Source organism: Rattus norvegicus, chromosome 7 (genome assembly GCF_021556685.1).
Source record: "Rattus norvegicus strain SHRSP/BbbUtx chromosome 7, alternate assembly SHRSP_T2T, whole genome shotgun sequence".
Taxonomy (NCBI): domain Eukaryota; kingdom Metazoa; phylum Chordata; class Mammalia; order Rodentia; family Muridae; genus Rattus; species Rattus norvegicus.
Genome location: NC_141540.1, coordinates 14,775,596 through 14,785,000, shown reverse-complemented (window position 1 = coordinate 14,785,000; position 9,405 = coordinate 14,775,596). Strand labels below are relative to the sequence as shown.

The 9,405-nt window shown below is 55.1% G+C and overlaps 1 protein-coding gene across 1 annotated transcript in view; it reads left to right on the top strand.

Annotated features, from left to right (window-relative positions):
- Window positions 1-158, top strand: part of Efna2 (ephrin A2) — a 10,659-nt gene extending 10,501 nt beyond the window's left edge. The window contains 1 exon segment of the mRNA NM_001168670.1: window positions 1-158. This exon segment is cut by the window's left edge and continues 273 nt beyond it. The gene's annotated coding sequence lies outside the window, so the exon portion shown is untranslated.
- Window positions 159-9,405: the final 9,247 nt, after the last annotated feature.

Here is a 9,405-nt window from a genome sequence, read left to right as displayed (position 1 = left end):
CTGAGACTGAGATCCAGGCTGAGCCACTTTTGCCAGGACCACCAGGGCCGTCCAGTGTTGTTTGATTACGGTCAGAAAGACTTAGGGTTTCTCTTTTAATTTAATTTATTCCCTGATATTGCTGGTGACATTGGGAAGGAAACAAGTCACAGGGGTGAGGTGGAGCCGTCCCTGGTCTTCCAGTCGGTCCTTTCTTCTGTGTCCTGTTATTTGGGTCCCAGGTGGACCCCACTGAGGACTTGCCTTGGGTTCCTCAGGCCAGGCAAGCCTGAGCCAGAAAGGGTGCATGGTGCCAGCCCCTCATGGGGACTCTGGGGGTGTCATCCCCCACTCTTCTAGCCACTGTCGAGCCCCCCCTGGGTCCCCTTCACCAGGCACAACCATCTCCAGGGCCGTCCGGGAAGTCGTTTTATTTCTGTAAATAGAAACCAGCAAGTGTATACTGTGATTTATTTTAATGTATTCTTAAGGACAGAATGGAAATTCTTTTAAAAACATTTTCCGACCTTCAATTCAAGGGGTCTTTTATTTTGGTGGGGAGGAGTGGGGTGGCCTTTTTAGGATAGAAGCAACACTTCGCAATAAACTCATTTTTTTTTTTTGGTCCGTTGGAGCCCCCCCCCCCCATGTGACCTAGTAATGTTTGTAAGAAAAAAAAAGTAAAAAAAAAAAAAATCACAGGACTGGAAAGGAAGGGGAGCTACCTACCAAAAACAGAAGGCAAAGGACTGAGTGAAGCTGGCCACACCACACGTTTCTATGGATTTCGGATTTCTACCCACGTTTCCTCACTCTGTTTTCTATATATTCTATATAAATATATATTGTGGATGGCCGCCATGGCAAGGGGTGGCTGGGGCTTTTGTAGGGGCGGGGGACGGGTGACCCGGCCCCCTCATCGCAATCAGCTTTGAAGTCTGTATTTTTTTATAATAAAATGGACAAACTGTAAAGCGCGGGTCTCTTTGTGACGGGCGTGCTAGATTTCCGACAGAGTGGAGGAGTTCCGGGGAGTCCCCCGGCTGCAGACAGGCCTGGCTGCTTCCTGATCCCCCTCATGGTTATTTACAGGGAGGGTCGGGCTTGATGGCGGCCTGTCACCCGCGGCTCGGTGGCAGGCACATGGCAGCTGAGGCGTCTTGGGCCAGCGGTGGCGCACACCGACAAACAAAGGACAGCGCGGTGGGAAGTGAGACTGACACCGAGGTCGCCCCTGACCTTTGTGCCCGCAGCCCCACGGGCGAATGCACAATGGATGGACATTTCTGAGACTCAGTTTCCCCATCTGACTCAGGGGCTTGAGGGCTGTGACGATTTTAAAATTTCTCTCTGAGGGAAGAGAGCCCCGGGATCCCCAGATGAGCTCCACTTGGGTTCACGAGCGACAGATGACCCGATGGCGAACCTGGGACCCTAGCGATCTATCCTCGCCTGCGTGTCACCCGCACCGCTGCACGGTTAGCGGAGGCGACGCTCCGAGCGCATTAATTCAGCCGCGCTGGGCCCTGCAACGGGGGACGCTTCCTAATGAGGCCGCGTACCGTACAAAGGACCTTGTGTCCGCAGCCGGGCCGGCGCAGCCCACGGCGGACGTGGTCTTGGGGAAGCCCCGCTGCACTGAGGGTGAGCGCGAAGCTCAGAGAGGACCCCGCGAGCAACGCTGCCAACGAACCGGGGCTCCAGAGGCAGAGGCAGGGGGATGTCTGCGTTCGTGGCCAGCCTGAGCTACAGAGAGAGAACCTATAGAATAGAGAAGAGCCCGCTGGCACCGAGGAGCCAAGCACAAGCTGCAGAATCCGTGCAAAAGCCACAACAGGCCTCTGAGACCCGGCTAGGGACGCGGACGCAGTGTGCCGCTGTCCAGCCGGGGCCGGTGCTGCTGTCTGAGGCCGGGGACTCGGGATCTGTCCCCGTCCTTCCGCCCCGGGGCGCCCCCACCCGGGCGGAGCGCGGAGGCATCGGTATGCTGGTCCCGCGTCTTTGTCTTTTCCACCTGAAGCTTCCAGAGAGAAGCAATCTCTCTCCCGCAGCCTTTTACTGCCGCCTCGGTAGCTGCCGTGGACAGGGGGTGGTGGCGTGGGGGACAGTAAGGCTCGAGGTTCCCCCCCGGCCCCCTGAGGGCGGCCCTGGCCCCTCAGCTCTCCCATGTCCCAGCAACAGAAGGCAGCATCCACTTCCTCCCAGACCCCGGCCCCCAAGCGAACGCCACGCCCTTCTTTCCTCCCCTCTCCTCTCCTCCCCTCCCCTCCCCTCCCCTCCCCTCCCCTCCCCTCCTCCCTCCCTCCCTCCCTCCCTCCCTCTCTCTCTCTCTCTCTCTCTCTCTCTCTCTCTCTCTCTCTCTCTCTCAACAAGGTCTCAGGTAGACCAGGCTGTCCCTGTCCTTGTTATGTAGCCCAGGATGACATTGAACTCCAGATCCTTCTTCCTCCTACCCTCCTCTTCCCGGTGCTTTTTTCCCCCTTATATAACGAAATCTCCTTTGTGTGGATTTTCCTCTTCCTTTCTTTATATCTTTAGACCTTCTACCCCCAGGGTTAGGAGCCAGGGCCATCTTCACTCCTTCCTGCCACCTAGAATACATTTGGTACACAGTGAGCCCTCAATCGATGTCCATTGACTGACTGAAAAAAAAAAAAAAAACGTTGTGTATATTTATGTAGGTAAAGCTGCATGATCAAAAGGAAAGAAAAAAAGAGCAATAATTACAAATTATACTGGGGAGGCTGAGGCGGTGAGTTTGTGGCCAGCCTTGACTACATAGCAAGATCTCCCGTTTAAAAAAACCAAACAAGTCAACCTTTGCATGAAAAAAAAATAAAACGTTAAATGATTAGATAAAAAGTCATCTCTCTTGTAAAGCGAATAAGTGAAAATATAAAATTAAATTAAAACCATTTCATTTCTCATGGTCAGGTCAGAGCCCTCCCTGTAAGCACTGAGTGCCTATTGTGTGCAGACACAATAGGGCCTCTCCTCCATCTTGGCACCTGGCCTCTAATTCGGGCATCTGGGGCGATTCTATTGTCCTGGAATGGAGCTACAGGGGCCACCCAGACACAGTCCGGAGCCACTAGGGAACCGTGAATCTCTCGACAGTTGACACAACCTTGAGTGGCTGTGGGGACACCTACCGACCTGGGGCTTCAGACTGCTAAGCCTCTCTTTCCCCTCGCAGGATGCTCATCTCAGGTGGGGATAGTAACCTGTCATTGAGGGTGGGGGCGGGACCAGATGGGGCGGGGCTTGGAGGGAAGTGCTGGGTGGGAGGGGTGTGGCCTCTGAAGGGAGCTGTGAAACAGGTACAGAGTGGGGTAGCCAATGTCTGGAAATGGTTGGGGGTTGGGTTCTCAGTCTTGGGGTCAGAGGCCTCCTGGAGCCCCTGCAGGTGCTGGAAGAGAACCGCAGCCCCAGCCCTGGGTGAATAGAGCTTCCGGGGCTCTCCCACAAGCCACTCCTGCTGCACAGAGGACTTAAGGGGGTGTTTTTATTTTTATTGAACCCAGGGCAGGACGTGGGAGGGTGGTGGGAGGAGGAAGGGTGGGGACCAGGTTGCTTAATGGATCTTGAAGGCCTGGGACCCGCTTTGGCTAAGTAGTGTCAGAATCTCTGTTCCAGGCTCCCTACCTCCACCCTCCACATTTACAGAGAGGGAGGGCCCTAACCCCATCTACGGAAAGTGGAGGCCCAGAAACCTCAGAGGGAAGGTTCCCTTGGTCTTATGCGCAGTGTGGCCAACAGAAGGAAGTCTGGGGAGCAGAGATGCCGTACAGTCTGTGCAGATGGACAGACTGAACCCTTGCTTGGGCTCGAAGGTTCATAAGATGGGACCAGGATCATGGAGTGAGTAGAGAGGTCTTGGGGTGGACAAGGCTGGAGCATATGAAGCCAGAACACACTCAGGGTCCCCTCCCTGCACTGCTGCCCCCCACTGTTCTTCCTTTGCATTTAAGGGGCCAAAATTCTACCCCAACCCTACTCCCACAGAGTGGGCTTAACCCTGTGGATAAGAGACTCTTCCAGCGTGCCTTGGATCCCAGCACTCGGGAGACAGAGGCAGGGGGATCTCTGAGTTTGAGGCCAGCCTGGTCTACAGAGCGAGTTCCAGGACAGCCTGGGCTACACAGAGAAACCCTGTCTTGAAAAACAAAACAGAACAAAAAGAAACTGGAATAGAACAGAAAACAAAGTGACGTCTAGCTCCAGGTGCCCAGTGGACTCAGCCTCTTCTCCCAGGGGAAGAGATGGCTGCTTTTCCTGCTGTGCCTCAGTTTACCCATCTGTACCACAGTCTAGACCAACTGTATAGTTGCCTCAGTAAGGAGAGGCGTCCACAGGCTCCATGTGAGAGCCCTGTTCATGACTCGTGGGTGGGTCCCTGGAGGTTCCAGCCAGTGGGGTCCAGGCTAGGGTCAGTTTGGGGAGCTCGCTGACACAGGACAGACCTCAAGAGTCCTTTCCCCTGCAGAGATGGGAGGCGGAGCCAGGTGTGGGAAGGGAACCTACCACAGAGTAAACAGGCAACTTTGGCCTTATCCCAGTGTTGGTCCCATCCCCACCTCCCAGCAGACACCACAGCTCAGCTGGAGCTAAGAACACTTCCTCCAGCCCTGATGATCCCCCACACCAGGGCAGTATTAGTGTCATTTATCACACGTGAGCAGGACTGTGACTCAGCACCCATGTCTGTGGCTACAAGGGGACACTGAGGGACAGAGATGTCCAATGACTCTCAGTCAGGGGCTGAAGCCTGGCTTCCAGAACCTTCCTTACCAACCACGGACGGACTAAGTCCCTACTTGTCTTAGCAGTTTCATGTTGGTATTCAGGATGTGGCTGAGAACATGGAGGGTTCTTCTGTGAACTGAGTGGCCAGGCCCCAACCCAGGTACCCCTGTATCTCACACAAAACCAGCCACCCTCCAGGAACACTGCTAAGTATGTAAAGGAGCATTATGGGGAAGACTCTGAGTCAATGCTCCCCATCAGTTGGACATGGCTGGAGGCTCTAGCCTCATTTTCCATTATCCCCTCCCCCGTCGGAAGGCCAGGGACAGGGCTGGTGGTAGCAGGAGAGACCTCTCTTGGATGATGGAGGCAGCAGGGGTTTGGGGGGGCTCTGCGGGAGCCAGTGATGCTGGCTGGCAGATCTTTAAATTAAAATACATATATACACTGGGTAAATAACACCGGTCCATATCCTGGTGACAGGCAGAATTAAGTTGCCTGGTTGGGGACCCGGCAGTGAACACTAGGACAGACGGCATGCCAGGACTGGGAGATGTGACCTGCTTTCACTCCTCAGCCGTTCCCCATTCTACTTGGCCAACCTTCCCACACATGTCCTTCCTCCTCCCTGCCAGGGACCTGGGTCGGATGCAGAGGGGCCAGAGTGAGATTTGTGGGCTCAGGACCCCTGATTCTGGGTCTGAGACTCTCCGGGGGGATCAGACTAGCCACCAGATCTCAGGAGATGCTGCAGTCTGTCCCGTTGCTTGCACAGACCCAAAGAGGCCCCTCGGGGGCCTCCACACAACTGCAGGGTCCTCCCAGCCCCACGGAGAGGGGCGGAGGGCAGGAGGGGATTTTTCAATTAGGAATCAGCTAATCGCCAGAGAGGGCCGCTCTGGGGCCCGGGGAATCTTTTCTGAAAACCCTGTACAATATAAATGGCCTGGACAATCCCGGGATTAGGCTATGGGGAGAGAAACCGAGGTGTGGGCTGGCTGAGGGATTAGCCGATGGGGGTGGGGGGGCTCTGGAGGGCTTCGGACAGAGCGGTGTCTGGAGATCCGTTTTCTCATTGAAGATGCCAGTTTTACACCTGGGGAAACTGAGGCCCAGAGTGTGGGGGGCAGGTGTCCCTCCGAAAATGCCTTCTCCAAGGCAGCCATGGGTTGTTCTTTTCGTTGGCTGTTCCTCAGTTTCCGAAAAGGAGCTTTGATAAGGGGTGGGTCTCTCACCTCAAATGCATAACAGTCAAGGAGCCCCATCCAGACCAGCAGGACCCTACAGAGCAGCAGGGGGTCTCAGGGAGCTCTAATCTTAGTGTCGCTGTACCTCAGTTAAGTCTATGTGGCCCATCATGGCGTCTGGTTTCCTTGAAGCTACCACATTCCTCCCTGATATTGATAGTGTAAAAAATGTCACTGCTTGCTAGCTTGGGTGCTGAGTTCGATACCTGAGGAGGGATGACTGTGAGCCTCGGGGTCCCATGGGAACTGTGGCAGATGAGTACTGGCTGTAGGAATACCTATTTCCCACAGCCATGGCAGGATGGACAGGACGGTGTCAGGACAGCGCTGCACAGAGCTGGCAACTGGGGAAATCGTGGAGGAGGAGGAAGAGGAAGAGGAGGAGGTTTACCTTTTCCTTTTATGGGGTTCTTTTACTATTTTGATGTTTGGTTTGGTTGGTTTATATTGAGAAAGGGACTTTTTTTTTACAAAGATTTATTTATTTATCATATATAAGTACACTGTAGCTGTTTTCAGACACACCAGAAGAGAGCATCAGATCTCATTACAGATGGTGGTGAGTTACCCTGCAGTTGGGATTTGAACTCAGGACCTCTGGAAGAGCAGTCAGTGTTCCTAACCATTGAGCCATCTCTCCATTCCGAGAAAGGGTCTTACGTAGCCCAGGCTGGCCTCAAACTCAAACTCCTGCCTCTACCCACCAAGTGCTTTGATGACAAGCTCAAGTCACCAAGCCTGTTTTATGGGGTGCTGGAGACAGGACTCAGGCCTTCGTGCATTGCTTGGCTGTGGCGGCCTTCCCACTTGTGTGTTGGTTGGTTGAGACTCTATAGTCCAGGCTGACCTGAAACTCACAACAATCCTCCTGTCCCAGTGCTAAGAAGACAGGTGCGTGTTACCACGCCTTGCTTCTCCTATTGAGGCTGCCAGGAGAGTTTTTGATCTCTAAATGGCTCTGGCATTTCTCCCGGAATTCTCTGACCTCAGAGCCTTCCTGGGGGGCTGAGGGGACTGTGTGTCCCAACTTTCTCTCCCACATCCAATCATGGCTGTGAAGTCACCTACCATTCCCCAGGGTCCCTGCCCAACTGGGTACATAGGGAATTGGAGGGCCAGCTCTCCGTGTATACAGAATTCAGGAGCTGCTTTATTGATGGTTGGGGAAACTGAGGCCAGTTGATTAGGACTACGTCTCTTGGCCTCTTGTGGGGCCTGTCTCCTGGCCCCAGGCCCAGACACGGCGGAAACTGGTTGCTCAGATGCACAGAAAATGAACAGGGGGTGAGTGATTGCCAGAACTCTGCCAGGCCCAGGATGAGGACGTCTTGGGTGCATCTGTGGCACCCCATTGGTGACCTCAGAGTCCAGGCCTAGGTAGGCTATGTGACTTGATTTCCTTACCATCACTGCCATGATTCTCCGTGCTGTTCCCAGCGCCTGATGGGGGTGGAGGAAGGCTTCAGGGTGTCGGGGGCTCGGGGCTCCCCTACCTCCCCACCCCCAGCTGTCAATCAGGTCCACTGGGCCCCCTTCAAGTCGTCACGGCCCAGCAGTGGCCCAGGGAGGGATTATTCTGGCCTGTCCAGGGTGGATTCAAGTGGAACAGACGCTGACGAGCGGAACGCGCCCCTGCGGGCTGCTCTGCCCGCCTTTGTCCACTGGCTGGAACCGCCGCCACCTCCTCCCTGAGCCTGGGTGCACTGTGCATTGGGTCCTCAGTCACTTAGCTGAGGTCCCCTGTCTGCCTGGCCACTGGGGAGCGCCCCCCACTTGAGCCCCTCCTTCAGCCTCCAGACTCGGTTTCCCCTTCTGTCCCTCTCCCTGAGTTGTCAGAGGGTGGAATGCAGGTCACGTGGGCAGAGGAGACTGTGGGAATGTCTCAGAGCGCCCGGCCGGGGATCCCCGGGGCGCACCAACCGTCCTTGCGCTCCCTTGGCTTGGCTTTTGTTCAGGAAATTCGTGATGGCAGGGAGAACCGATCCCCTCACAGTCTGAATGGAGCCGAGGCAAATGCTGTTGACCCCTGACCCTGGCTCCCTAATCCCAAGAGGGGTCCCAGGAGATGATCTAGGGCTCGACCCTCGGCCCAGGCACCGAGGGGAGGCTTCCGGGTCAGGGTCTGCAGGCCTGTAGAGGAACATGGCTGCCCCTTGGCCACGTGCCTGGTCACCCCAGCTGGGAGGCCACTGCGGGAAACTGAGGTACAGAGGACAGGCAGAGCCTGCAGCAGGCCCAGATTCTGCCGTCTGCAGGACCTGCTGCTTGAGTGCAGTGCGTCAGAACCCCCTCCGCCTTGCTGACTCTTAGTCATCCTGGGGATTGGAGGCCTCTAGTCCTCGAAGAGAGCTTAGGGTCTGACTTCTCTGCGTTGCCTCTGGGAACAATAAGGAGATCTCCCTGGGAAGAGAGAGGACACCCTCCAGTAGGGTACCGGAAGAGCTTTCAACCCTGACTACCTCCTTTGCAGCAGATTCCTCCATTCTCTTGTAGAGGACCCAGGATCAGTTCCAACATTGGGACATTAGTGTCAGGCAGTTCACAACCATCTGTAAGTTCAGTTTCAAGGGATCTGACAGCTTCCTCTGGCCTCCATGGAGACGCACGTGCAATCGCACCCGCACATGCGCACACACATGTGCACACTTTTTTTTTTTTTAAAGATGTGGTAACCACACACTTAATCCCAGCACTTGGGAGGCAGAGGCAGGCTGATGTCTCTGAGTTCAAGGTCCAGCCTGGTCTACAGAGTAAGTGCCAGGGCAGTCAGGGCTATATGGAGAAACCTTGTCTCAGGAAGCCACATACAAGAAATCTTTTCCTTAAGCTATGGAGTGAATGAGTGAGTGGAATGACATTGTGTGTGTACATGTGTGTGTACATGTGTGTGTCAGTGTGTGTGTGTGTGTGTGTGTCCTCCTCACTTCCTGAAGCAGACACCCTGCTCCCTGCCCTCCCCGTCCTCTGAGGCCTTTGGTGGGAGCTTCCCCCACCCACCCCACCCGTGCCATGCGTACACTAAGCCCTGCTCCACACAAGCAGGCAAGTGTTCGCATGCTCTGGTGCCTGTGTGCTCCCCGGTGGGCTCATGTCTGTTCCACCCTGCTGAGCTGTTCCCCACGATCAATTTCAATTTGGCCTGGTCTCTGCCTTGAAGCTGAACCCTTCCCTGGAGGGTGAGAGAGCGGGAGGTGGGGTGGGGCTCTGCTGTTGCCGAGCTTGTTGGAGCCTCAGTTTCCCTGGGTGAGGAAGGAAGGGGATGGGTGGTCCCAGAGGTAGTCTTGCTGTTGCTTCTTCTCATACTTTAAACTTTATTCATTCATTCATGTTGGGACAGGGCCTCTGTCTACACAGCCTTGCTGTCTAGGACTCAGAGATCCACCTGCCCTGCATCCCATGTGCTGGGATTAATGGGTGGCTACCACACTGGGCA